We start from the raw sequence: 9,348 nt of genomic DNA, 5'->3' as shown, positions 1-9,348 counted from the left end.
TTTCAGTTTTGTGAACTTTAATAGTATCAAACTCGAAGTAAAATAATCCAGAACGCTCGTAGCTGTCCTACCGTATATTGTTGATATTAAAACAAGTATTTCAGTTTTGTGAACTTTAATAGTATCAAACTCGAAGGACAATAATCCCAAACGCTCGTAGCTGTCCTACCGTATATTATTGATATTAAAACAAGTATTTCAGTTTTGTGAACTTTAATAGTATCAAACTCGAAGTAAAATAATCCAGAACGCTCGTAGCTGTCCTACCGTATATTTTTGATATTAAAACAAGTATTTCAGGTTTGTGAACTTTAATAGTATCAAACTCGAAGGACAATAATCCAGAACGCTCGTAGCTGTCCTACCGTATATTATTGATATTAAAACAAATATTTCAGTTTTGTGAACTTTAATTAATATCAAACTCGTTTTATTTGAGCTCGAGAAACCCGAAAAGAACAGGGCTTTTGCTTTGTAAGGAATAGTTTAACTATGAAAGAGACTGCGGCTTATTGGTTCAATATGTTGTATTGTAACGTTTGTTTGATAATTGTACGAGTTTCTGATGAAAATATAGATGTTTTATGTGTTGGACAACATTTTATTCATTAAACTTTAAAAGAAAAGCGAAACGCGCGCGTGATATACGACTTTCTGTTGCCGAGTCTTAACGAGAGGACGCTTTAAAGTTGCTTTCAAAACTTTGGGGATATCACGTTTGATCCAGATTTTTAAGCTGTTTGTGTTGGACTGTTGTGTGCATAATGATTACGTTAATGCATATTTCTTTACTTGATCGTTGTGCGTCTTAAAACATAAGTTCAAATAAAACAACGAAACCACAACTGTGGCGAAGTTTTTTTTTTACTTGTATATAACAAATGTGAAATTAGACGTATATGTATTGTCAATGAAATAATAAAGCTTTTTATGGCACACGTGGTTCAGGAGGACTCCAAATAATGTAAACATTTTGTGTTATTTGAACTGATTCTTATTGAGACGTTTTATGGTTAGAAAAATACTGGTATTTGTCATATCACAAGTCTGGTATGATTGTTTAACTGATGTATTGTTTTCAGTTATCATTTTTTAGTCTATAATACACTGAATATGACCTTCTTAACGAAAAAAAAACAAAACATTAATGGATGGGAAAATATTACTCTCCAGTTATTTAAATGTATTCTGTTCATATTTGGCATTTTATAGTTCGGATTTCGGATGGGATGAAAGTTACATATGACAAGAATCACTCTGATTTGTTGTACCGTGTCATATTTCTAGTCTACAAACAAACCTATGGCTAGTTTTGTGAAAGTTACATATGACAAGGATCACTGATTTGTTGTACCGTGTCATATTTCTAGTCTACAAACAAACCTATGGCTAGTTTTATGAAAGTTACATATGACAAGGATCACTGATTTGTTGTACCGTGTCATATTTCTAGTCTACAAACAAACCTATGGCTAATTTTATGAAAGTTACATATGACAAGGATCACTCTGATTTGTTGTACCGTGTCATATTTCTAGTCTACAAACAAACCTATGGCTAGTTTTACTTTAAAAAATCGTACCAGTTGTTATTCTTGTTGGCTTTTAGCGCAAAGCTACACAATGGACTATCTGTCCACCGTAGGGATTCGAACCCCGGATTTTAGCGTCGTAAGTCAGTACATTTACCGCTGACTCGCAGGTAGAAAAGTCGTATCAATAAAATTATGTTTTGAAAAACAAGTTATAAAAAAGAGAAACGAGAATTATAAAATTTTATATACCTCAACTGACCAGGGTTGAGCGCGGCCTGGTGGTTAGGGAGCCAGACTATGGGTTCGAGATTTTGTTATTGCCAAAAAATGATGGCGCTATACACCTCGGGACCGTGGGTGTATTATAAGAGTGGTAGTCGTATACCAATATTCGATTATAATAACCCAAGGGTTGGCGGTGAGTACTGTTAACTAACTGCCTTCCCTCTAGTCGATCACTTCAAAATTAGAGACAGCTAGTGCAGATAACACTCGAGTATCTCTGCACAAAAATTAAACAAAAACAAACAACTTAACTGACCAGTAAGGTTTGGGGAGGGGGTTGTCCTGCGGTGTCCAATTGCGAAATGTGAAACTCGTTTCCAGGGGGCTCTTATCACCATTTTTTTACCAGTATTACTACACTATGACTTTCAAACAATGGTAACATTTACGCTATCTACTGAATGTATTGAATTTTAAAAGAGTAATCATTAAGAAACAACAACAGACACTCGCAAATAAAATTAAAAATTAGGGTTAACTTTGTCTCCAGGTTGATTTAAACACGCAATGTAACCGAGTCACGACGACAGGGGTCCCATTCAAAGTCACGTGACTCTTTACACAACTCTGGCAAACAGCTTATACGGGCTAATATTCCCACTCTGATATCAAAACCTTGGGAATTTATTTATCACCAAAATTCTTACCTAATGTAAAAAATGTGTGAAATGGTACAGAGTTAAACATATAAAATACTTTCAGTTAAATGTTCAAAGAATTTTTAATCGTATTTGTATTTATGGTAAAGCTACTAACTCTATCTACCGCCGTCCTTAATTTTGAACTACTGACCAGAGGGTAGCCAGCCAGTCAGCAGCATCCAACCCACCACCACCATCTATACTGAGGGATTAACTGCCACTCTTATAACGCACTCATAGCTTAAGGAGTCCATAATATTTTATGGTATTACACAGATTCGAACACGGCCTGTCAGGTCTGAAATCTAGTGCCCGCGGCCGGTTTTTTAATCAAAAGCTTAATGGGGTGCTTAAAAGTCAAGTACTTTCAATATAAAGTAAAACTTATGCTTAATTAACCCCCTCAACTGAAAAGCTGAAATTCATCTGCTTTTAAGATTTTTGTCCCTCGGTGGGACAGAGGTAAGTTTACGGACTTACAACACTAAAATCCGGGGTTCGATTCTCGGCGGTGGACACAGCAAATAGCCCCATGTGGCTTTGCTCTAAACAAGTTTGTTTTAATTATGCACAAAGCTGCGCAAGGGATATCTGTGCTCTGCCCACTACGGGTATCGAAACCCGGGTTCTAGCGTTGTAAGTTCGCAGACATACCGCTGTGCCAGTGTGGTGTGTGTGGTGGGGGGGGGGCTGCTCTAAACAAACAAACTAACTAAACTTTCGGGCAGATGCAAGATGTTGGTCTTGTTACTTGTTATTAAGCACAATGCTACACAAAGGGCTATCTGTGCTCTGCCCACCAAGGGTATCGAAACCCGGTTTCTAGCACTAAAGCGCAAGAGATTAAACGCTAATATAATTTATTTTGTCATAATATCTCTGGTGGTTCAGTTGTAAGTTCACGGACGTACAATGTTAAAATCCAGGGTATGAATCCCTGCGTTGGACAGAACACAGATATCCTGTCGTGAAGCTTTTCACTAGAAAACGAATAAAATCTAATTGGTCGTAATTAAAAATTTCAAAGCGCCCTCTATTGCAGTCCTTACAAATTTACTGTGTATGTGCTCTTAGCGATTGGTGACTTTAAATTTTACCTTATCTCATAATTATCGTTACCTCGACCTTCAGCGGTCAAGTCAATATAAAACAATTTTTGTGACACTTTATTTGGACTAAATACACGATATTATTACGTTTTCGTATAGAAATTAATATATAACAGTGCGCCTTTTTCTATTTAACCAATAAAAATATTATCATCTTCCAGCCAAACGTTTGGTAGCCTAAAATAAACTTAATTACAAACATAAGATAAATTAGTGTTGAGTTCAGGACGAGAACCTAAGTTCATATAAATTTTGTCAAATCATACGTCAACTAGAAATTAAATCTTATAAACCATAGTTTTTCTTAATAACTTTCTGATGTAGATAAGATGCCCCCCAGTGGCACAGCGGTATGTATGCGGACTTCCAACGCTACAATCCGGGTTTTGATACCCGTGGTGGACAAAGCACAGATAGCCCATTGTGTAGCTTTGTGCTTAATTACAAACAAAACAAAGTAGATAAGACAGAACCTAAGGGAATTTAACTTCCAATGATCTATGACATGCATTTAGGTGTAGTTTCTCTACGTAGATTTAGTATGACAAAGTGTCACCAGGTCAACAACTTGTGGCTAATTGTGCAACGTATAGATACTAAAACTTGCATAAACGCTTTGTGCTTAATTACAACAAAACAAAGTAGATAAGACAGAACCTAGGGTAATGTAACTTCCAATGATCTGTGACATGCATTTAGGTTTACAGCTCTCTACGTAGATTTAGTGTGACAAACAGTCACCAGGTCAACAACTTGTGGCTAATTGTGCAACGTATAGATACTAAAACTTACATAAACTATATCTTAGGTTTTAAACAATAAATATTTTGAATTACATAAAAACAATAATTAATAATAAGACACAAAAATTGGATATTTGTATTTTATATCGTGTCACCTCGTACTTCTAGAATCTAGAGGTCAGCACAGTAAGTTTGATGGCTTATAAAGCAGCGGACACACCGTATATACACCGTTGTATAGTTTCGTGCTAAAACAATAACTTATTGGTACTGGCTTCATAACTCCTTTATATTTTTCAGCATTGTTTTTTTTTAAGACTAAAATCTTGTATACAATTTACATTTTCTTCATCCACCTAAAAATATTGAGCGCTAAATAAATTTAAAAGAGGGTATATAATGTCTAGATTAAAATTAATATCAAAAAAGTTCCAACTCCACTTTTTAATTAGAGTGTGTAGGTAAATTTAGTGTGATATTTATATATTAGCTTTTAAGTTTCCAGTATTAATATAAACCATTTTGCGCAAGGAGGCGCAGCTTATTAATCCACAGAAATTTCTATATTATCTCCAGCACTTCTGTCAATGCCAACCCTTAATGTCCCCGCTTATTAGATATGTAATGTAAACTGACCTCATTTATAAGTGAATTATAAAGCTAAACTAATAATCATTACAATATTAAAAATAACTATTATCACGATATTAAAATTCATTATTATCACAATATTAAATAAATAAATAAATATCTATATATATATTCATACATTAAGATAGTATATATAATATATATATATATATGTATATACAAATGATGTTTGGGTATTTTTATTTATTCATTTGAAATTAATAATAAGAGTTTATTATTATTACTTAAACAATTTTATTTTGTTTCATTTTATCAGTCACTTTCCTGAGCAAAACAGACATATACCGAGGAGGTGGATACACACACACACACACATATATATATATATGATTTTTTTTATCGTGAAACTTTTTAGATGTTTAGAAATAAACACCAGGTAACTTTTTTATGCCTTTTACTTCAGAAATGTTTAAACAAAAACCACTCCTTTTGGTAGCATAAAATATTGACATAATTTACTATAATGCTTTTGTTTTTAAACAAAAGCTTAGTAAAAATTAAACCAGTGGCAAAATATTTTAGTCCTGCTAATGATTTTACTTTTGCAAGTTGTAATGGTATTTAATTATGAATTTCAAAACAATAAAAAACAAAACATCAAAAGAACTCTTCATTTCACTTTATGACAAAAGGTGGCACTACAGATACGTGCAATTTCTAGTCGGGTTTTGTAAATTGTACTGTAAACCTTCTTTCGTGATGAAGAAGAGTGAGAAAATATTAGATTCCTTTAACATGCGTAAGTAAACTATTTAATTTTCATTCTAAATTTAGCTATCGCTATAAATAATGTGAAGCTGCACAATAATTATAACTTATAAGAAGTCTGTATCTTAATTGTAATTTTGCTTAAAATTTAAATGGATCGCAACTTAAATAAGGCTAAGCCTATTTCAATAATATTGAGTATTGCTAGTTTCATAATAGTATTAATTAAGTAATGTATAATTTTACTGTTTTAATTTACCATTTTTGGCTAGGGGGCGTGTCTCCTCATTTTAATTTGAATTAAGTTAAATGGTGTCATTAATTATGGACTATACTTCAGTTAATTTTATTCCAAATACGTACAAAGATAAACTTGTGAAAATATTACATTTATAAAACAATCTTCTATTCGTAGGATCATAAGTGTATATCTAGAATAAGTTGAGATATGGAAACAATAAGTCATGTAATTTGTTTCAGTTAAACAGTTCATTTTGAAGGATTAAAGTGACATTGTATGAAGACTAGAAAGTTTCTTATACTTGACCCAAAAACAGTAATATACAATGTGATATGAAATGGCATTAGTGCACAAAAAAGTAATCTTGAAATAGAAAATAACACACAATTATGATATCTTTGTTATGAAGCAAACAATGAATATGAATCAGTTAGAAATGGTTGTATTTTCAATCAGAAGAAGTTGCATGAAATAACAAAGTCACCAAGAAAGAGGTTTTTTATGACTTATGTACAAAAAGGCTATTATGCTACTGATAATTAAGGTGTAAAGTGACTAAACATAAGATGTGAGAGATTGACACTATGGACATTGAGAACTGGACAGTACATCAGATTTCTTATGACACTGTTTTCATGATACTTAGCTTGTCTGCAAATGGTGATATTATCATTATTAATTAATATTAATTATAAATTGTCTATGTTAATTTGCAAGTTGTAGTTGTTAACCCTTCTTAATTCATTGTTTAATGAAATTCAGGTGTTCCTGAGCTACATCTATTTATGAAGTCTTATTTGTGTAAAATTTGTTTGTTTTTATAAGCAGTATATATATAGAAGTAACTTTACTTTTCAATAGTGTTGTAGGCCTAAGAATAGGTAAGGTCCTACCTGCAGTGTTGAATTTACTCTGTTAAGTTTCAGTAGCTGATCGTATCTGAAGTCCTTCCTTTTCTTTGTATGTATGTGTGTATAGTGATGTATTTCTTGACATATATACATGACAATACACGTACAATTCAGAGAAAATTTACACTATGATTAAATAATTTTCAACAAAAGTAGTATAATGATTACATGTACAGTTGTGGCCAGTGGCTTGATATGGTGTTAATAATACAAAAAAAAGTACTTAAATAACTTTTTGCTTAGAATGAATGGTATAATAATTTATATAAAATCATTAAGTCTGGTACATTTGCAATAAATTAAATACTCTGTTTACCGCACTTCAGTAACTCTGAAATTTTTCTTTATCTTGTGTCTGTCCTCTATATTAATTTCACTTTGTGTTTGTCCACAACTCCTTCCACAATTTTGGAGCTAGGAGGTCCAAACTTGTAGTCGAAATGTTGAGAGAATAAAGATCATGTTATAGCAATCATGGTCTCATTGCTTCCTTAGTATCCATTTGTCAATCTGAATAAAACTTATTGGTAGGAAGACTTGGGGAGGGTTGTAACCTCTATGAAGGGGTCTCAAATGTGCCCTGAAAGTCACCCAGTCACGACGAGTGTTTAGGTCATTAAAACCAAACCAGGTTTTGTATTTTTAGACTCCTTCAGGATCCTGGGGGTGATGTGTTTGAAGTTTTGTTCACACCTCCTCTCATGAGCTAGTGGGATCAAACATGGCATACATACTCAGGTACCAAAAGTATATGTCCTAATGGGGTTTGTTTTTGGCTATAGGCCTTCTTGGGGTAATGGGGTAGCTATGGAAGTGATTGTGGATAATGGAGGAGCTTGATCGGAACACTAGGGTCTCTTTGAGTCATGAGGGGGCCTTTAGATCCTGCAGTGGATTGGGAATAATTTATGCTCAGCACCATAGGAAGCAGTCAGGCCATGGCCTGACCACTTTTTCATGGCATGTATAGTTATAACTTATGTATTAAAACTTGCTTCTTTTTATTCAATACATTACATTGTGTGTATGCAGTATTTGTAGTTAAAATGGCTCAAGATTCAATCTCATACTATTAAATTTTCAAACATTTTCTGGGGGGGGGGCAGAACCCCTTAGAAATGACATGCTTTTCATGCTGGTGGTGCGTTTTGCACACATCTTGTGTCACATTGTTTAGCTGTGGCAAAGGTCTGACCACTCCAAAATTGCTTCCTATGGCAGTGATGGTAGTTTCTAAAAGTTTATTTTAAAAGCTGATGTATAATTCACAATTTGTTATTTATATAAAATTCTTTATTTTTACTGGTTTCAGTATACAGGTATGTATTAGTTTTCTTTTAATCAGAAGTATGGCATAGTTTGGAATTTTGTTTTATTTTTCCTAAATCATTCTTAAATGGGAAGAATTAAAAAATTGTAAGGAAAGTTATAGCTGAAGATTCGTTGAGAATTGGTAAAAACTTCATTAGGAAGGAAACTTATGAGACATTATGTTCATCAGTAGTAGTATGTTAAATTCTTAATAATCTTCAATTTTAAGTCATTCAATATTTACGTCATTGGTTCCAGGATTTGTGAGTTGTGGCATTTTAAGTCACAAATTATGAGACATTATTTAGTATGTCTTATATTGTTTTGTTTTTTCTTAATATTTGTTGGCTTTAGACTGTATAAGGTTAAGAAGATAGTCCTTAGGTGTGTGATGGAAAGATTTTGTCAACTATAGTTGGAATGTTTTTATTTTCCTTCTCCAGTTAGTGTTGACAGTTTTGTTGTTTGAAATAAATACCGATCATCCCACCTGCATTACACATGCTTCTGCTCTTGTTAAATAGGTTGAGAATGAATTTTACATTCTTGAATGACTGTGTATGACCTTGGTAAATAGTGTCTTAGAGACTCAGCAAATAACAAAAACAAAGGGGGGCTCTGTCACTTGGCAACAGTTTTTGTTGATGGCTTTCTTATAATAAGTGAATGATGTTACCAGTATAACACTTCTGTTTTTCACATTTTCAGTGATGTGTTTTTATTTAATTATCACTCAATTTATTTTATAGTTTCTTGCAGAAGAGGTTTACGCTGTGTTAATCTGTATTAATTAGAACAGACTTACTACCCTTTAATCTGTGTTAACTATAACAGACTTACTACCCTTTAATCTGTATTACGTAGAACAGACTTACTACCCTTTAATCTGTGTTAACTATAACAGACTTACTACCCTTTAATCTGTATTAATTAGAACATACTTACTACCCTTTAATCTGTGTTAACTATAACAGACTTACTACCCTTTAATCTGTATTAAGTAGAACAGACTTACTACCCTTTAATCTGTGTTAACTATAACAGACTTACTACCCTTTAATCTGTATTAATTAGAACATACTTACTACCCTTTAATCTGTGTTAACTATAACAGACTTACTACCCTTTAATCTGTATTAATTAGAACATACTTACTACCCTTTAATCTGTGTTAACTATAACAGACTTACTACCCTTTAATCTGTATTAATTAG

The 9,348-nt window shown here is 32.9% G+C and overlaps 1 protein-coding gene across 4 annotated transcripts in view; it reads left to right on the top strand.

Moving 5' to 3' along the window:
- The first annotated feature begins 5,620 nt into the window (after positions 1–5,620).
- LOC111089213 overlaps positions 5,621–9,348 on the top strand; it is a 25,270-nt gene continuing 21,542 nt past the window's right edge. For all 4 annotated transcript variants that reach the window (XR_002613517.1, XR_002613519.1, XR_002613518.1 and 1 more), the window contains exon 1: positions 5,621–5,702. The gene's annotated coding sequence lies outside the window, so the exon portion shown is untranslated. The remainder of the gene's footprint in view (positions 5,703–9,348) is intronic.

The sequence above is a fragment of the Limulus polyphemus genome, unplaced genomic scaffold, assembly GCF_000517525.1.
Source record: "Limulus polyphemus unplaced genomic scaffold, Limulus_polyphemus-2.1.2 Scaffold5585, whole genome shotgun sequence".
In the NCBI taxonomy this organism is placed as follows: domain Eukaryota; kingdom Metazoa; phylum Arthropoda; class Merostomata; order Xiphosura; family Limulidae; genus Limulus; species Limulus polyphemus.
The sequence above is the reverse complement of the archived record's forward strand: the minus strand, read 5'-3'. Positions and strand labels throughout refer to the sequence as shown.